This window comes from Eimeria maxima, genomic scaffold, assembly GCF_000499605.1.
Source record: "Eimeria maxima Weybridge genomic scaffold, Emw_scaff163, whole genome shotgun sequence".
Taxonomy (NCBI): Eukaryota; Apicomplexa; class Conoidasida; order Eucoccidiorida; family Eimeriidae; genus Eimeria; species Eimeria maxima.
The window spans coordinates 30,001-34,718 of NW_013564555.1; positions in this window are offsets into that span (position 1 = coordinate 30,001).

Here is a 4,718-nt window from a genome sequence, read left to right on the forward strand (position 1 = left end):
ACGCTCCCTTATAATCAAAGAAAGAGGGACACTTCTAACACAAGATAACCCCACGATCCCGATCCCACACGATCCCGATCCCACACGATCCCACCGCTGCTGCTACTGCTGCTGCTGCTGTTGCTGCTGCTGTTGTTGCTGCTGCTGCTGCTGCTGTTAATAGATAATAGAGGAAGATATAGCAAATATAAGAAAGACTAGATATAAAAAACAAAAAGAAAATACAAATAAACAAGACCCTTGGGGCAATCTGCTGCTGCAGCAATAATTATTCAGCTGCTGCTGCTGCAGTGGCTGCTGCTGCTGCTGCTGCAGCAGAGCAGCAAAAGCTGCAGAAAAGAAGACTGCTCCCCCGCCTATTCAAAGCAGCTGCTGCTAGACTGTGCTGCTGTTGCCTATAACAAGAGCAAACAGCAGCAGCAGCAGCAGAGCAGCCGCAAACAGCAGCAGGAGCGGAGCCGGGGAAGAGCAGCAGGAAAGGCAGCAGCAGCAGCAGCAGCTACAGCAAGAAGCAAAGGTGTGTTATTTATGGGTAAGGAACCCTCAGCTATTTATATACAAGGAAAAGAAAAAAAAAAAAAAAAAAGAGGGTTCCTTGCCTAAAATATGCCTTCCTAGTGTTTAGGGTTTAGGGTTTAGGGTTTAGGGTTTAGGGTTTAGGGTTTAGGGTTTAGCTAAGTATAAGCAACAAAGGAAGAAAAAGAAAGAAAAAAAAGAAAACTTCTTCTTATTATAAGTAGATAATGATGATCTTCCTTAAAGCATTGAATGCCTTGTCCCATGGTCATTGCTGCTGCTGCTGCTGCTGCTGCTGCTGCTGCTGCTGCAGTAGCAGGACAGAGGCCACACATCATCACATGCTGCTGCTGCTGCTGCTGCTGCTGCTGCAACGCAGTGGCTGCGCCGCTGACGCCTGTTGTGGGACAGCTTTTCTTTGCCTTTTTTCTTTATTTTCTTTTTATTTTTTTTTTTAATTAATTATTAATTAATTATATTTAATTTATTATTAATTTAACTCCTTATAAGGGGCAATTCAGCAGCAACAGCAGCAGCAGTAAATATAGTAGCAACACCAGCAGCAGCAGCGGCAGCACGCGTTGTTCGACCACCACCCGGGCAGCAGCGCTGCTGCATATATCGTTAAATTTGCTTCTTCTGCTGCTGCTGCTGCTGAATTAAATGTATTAATAATTCATTTTTATTCATTATTTATAATATATAAAGAAGAAGAGCAGATATTTTGCCCCTTATGCCCCTCCTATCTACCCCCTCTACCCCCCCTTCCCCTAACACAGCGGGAGCAACGGCAGCAGCAGCAACGGCGGCAGCAGCAGCAGCAGCAGCAGCAGCACTGTATATCATTGTATAGCGACTACCAGATCTTCTTATAGAAGAAGAATTTATATTGTATTATAATAAATAGATAGACCCCTTAATTATTATTCCCTTATAAACAATTAATAATTCCTCTCCTTAGTGTCTCCTTTCGATCCCTTAGGGAAAAAGAAAGAAGAAAAGGAGACACTTAGATGAATACAGTCTACCTTTTTGTAAGTCAGGGAGAAAGAAGCAAACAAGAAAAAACACAAGCAGGACACCTTCTCCGGTGTATGTACAGACACATAAGGCTGCTGTTAATGGCTATTCACCCCCCATTATAATACCCTGTATCTATATTAGGGGGGAGAATATAGGGTTAATGTATAACAACTGTATATACACTAGGGAAGATAGCAAATATTTTTTTTATCTGTATTTGTCACCCTTTAGCACTCAATATGCATGCGCCTGCTTAGCTATGAACATGGCGGTATTGGGTTGAGTATAGCTCTCTCCTGTTGCTACGCAGCACGGGAGGTATTGTGCCAGTGTTTCTGCTGCTGCTCGTCTTTCTTCTTCTCCCTGCAATACAGCAGCCATCGGCTAGAGAGAAGTTTCCTTCTCTAGGCTGACGAAGGCGTAGTGTTATTGTCCCACTCTCTGTTGATAGAAGGAGGGAAACTATATCCGAGCAAAAGGAGTATTCAAAGAGTAAGGGCATGCAACGAGCAACCGTTGGCTCCGTCTGGGTAAGAAAGGAACAATCATACTTAAGCTAAGTTGCAGGACACAGAGGCTAACCGATAGACCTTCGACAATATCCATTAGGGGGTAACTTTGTTTAGGCAACTAATATGTACTCTTACCTTACATATATTCGTTGAGTAGTCCCCAGTTCTGCCGTCTGTCGGGCCTTAACTGGATAGAATCCTCCAATAGCTATAGCTTAACAAGATTATCACGATGGAGTGCATGCACTGCTTCTCCGTGTCCCCTAGTGCCGTTGCCATGCATGCGTTGTTGCCCCTTCCGCGTGGGGGGAGTGTTTCCACTCCTTTTACCGTACAGGAGACATATGCTGTTGACGGCTGTAATAGGTGAATTCTCTTATCTATTCTCCAGCTTGTCCCTTACCGTCTCTGCTCTAACGGCAGCATGCGTTGTTATTCATCTTTTCTTATCTCTTAAGCATTCTATACAGGCACCCTTGTTGTGTCTTGGCTTATAGTAAGGAGTACCCAAAGAACAACTGTAGTACTGCTGATACTTGCTGGAGAGGAAAATGAAGATTTATAGGGGCGAGGAAGTAATACATTTCCTCTGAATCATGGTGAGCGTCATAACCATATTGCCCCAAGAGGTGGAGGCACTTTTACTGTAAGAGTATTATGTATATTGTCCTTCTCTTACGGACAACTGCTGGTTGCCTGAACAGAAAAGGGCTGCATGCAATGCCTCTATACGGTGCAAAAGAATGAAGAAGTTGATATTTGTCGACAATTTTATGAATGTTCAAGAGGAAGTTCTTTTATATATATGTATATTTTTAAGCAACTTATGTTCTTTTCTCTGTTATGCAGCCCGTCCCTTTGGTGCTTGATGAGCAAACTACCATTGGGTGTTTATTTATTGTTCCATGGTGGTCCTCTAGTTGGTCCTAAACATTGTACTTCTTCTGATGTTTAAGACTGGCGTCTGGTAGTCTGCGAAGTATCACCAGCACCTCTTGCATGCAGCAGAGAACGTACATCCTTCTCTTTCTCTTTTCTCCTTTCTTGCCTTTCTGTCGATAATATATTCGAGAGACAGATTGTGAATAGCTATTGTTAGGATGCATGCAACTATGCATGTAGTGTAGCAGCAATTGCAACAGCGGCAGCAGCAGAAGGATATGGACAACATTCAACACAGCAAGGAAGGCTATTATCCCCGCTCTTGGCCAATTCTGCGTGCATGCACTATCTACCAACAAACACGAGCGCCAAGGCACACACAACCTCGAAAGCAAACAGGCAGATATAAGGCACAAATGAACACACACACACACACACACATACACACACACACACACACACACACACACATCGTGGGGGCCCCTGCAAGGTCATAGGGGAGCAATCAGGGCCCCACGGGGGGTCCCAGGGGACCCAGAGGCCCCGGGAGAGGTCGTGCGTGCAGGATAAGCGGTGGGTAGCATGCTGATTAAAAGAGACAGTAATTAGATTTAGTTAAGTAGCTGCAGTAGTAGTATGAGTGTGTGTGCTGCCCTTGGGGTTTGAAGGAGACTACAGAAAGGGGGAAAGGTGATTCTCTGTTGCTGCTGCTCCCTCTTGGTGCTGCTAATTCCCCTGGATAAGCATGCACAAGAAGGAGAGGAACAAAATAACTAAAGAAAGAAGAAAGAAGGTTAATAGGGGAAGAAGGCAATAGATAGACACTGTGTATACTGTACAATAGAATAGGATATATATACAAGGAAGAATGTATATAAGGAAAAAAAAGGTAAATAATAAGAAAATAATATTATTTAATCCTTTTTTATTATTAAAAACATTTATTTAATTCTTTTATATATAAAAATATTTATATTTATAAATAATTTTTATCTTTTCCTTCTCTTTTCCTTCTAGCACAGACCGGTCGGCCCCCACTGCTGCTGCTGCTGCTGCTGTTGCTGCCGTTGCTGCTGCTGCTATGGGTAAAGAAAGAAGCAGCAATTAATTCATTTTTTCTTCTTTTTAATTAAATATTATAAATAAATTATAAATTTAAAAGAAAAAAGAATAAAAAGATAATAATTAATAGAAAAAAAGGAAAAAACTCGAGGAGTGCAGCAGCAGCAACCGCAGCAGCTCCCGAGATGCTGCTGCTGCTGCTGCTGCTGCTGCTCTTGCTGTTGCTGCCTTTTTGATTATATAAATAATAAAGACTAAATTATAAGTATAAAAGTTATTAAATTATAAATGCATGCATGCAAAGTTGGTGCGTTGTGTCAGTGCTGCTGCTGCTGCAGCAAATCCACCCACCATACCGCACCAGACCACGACCCTACCAGCAGCAGCAGCAACAGCACGAGCAGCAGCAGCAGCAGCAGCAGCAGCAGCAACGGGTGTCGGTAGCGGTTCTGCTGCTCCTTTTGTTGTGTCTGTAGCCCTAAACCCTAATATATACCTGTGGGGTTTTATATTTTTCTTTTCTTTCTTTTTTTTTATTTACTTATTTGCTGCCTTATAGCAGCAGCAGCTGCTCCTGTAGCTGCTGCTGTTGCTGCTGCAGTTGCTGCTGCAGTTGCTGCTGCCGACGACAGCTAACGTGCTGTTCTGCTGCTGCCAATACACCAAGACTTCCTTCTTCGTTCTTCCCTTGCTGCTGCTATAGCAGCAAAGGAAGAAAGAAGA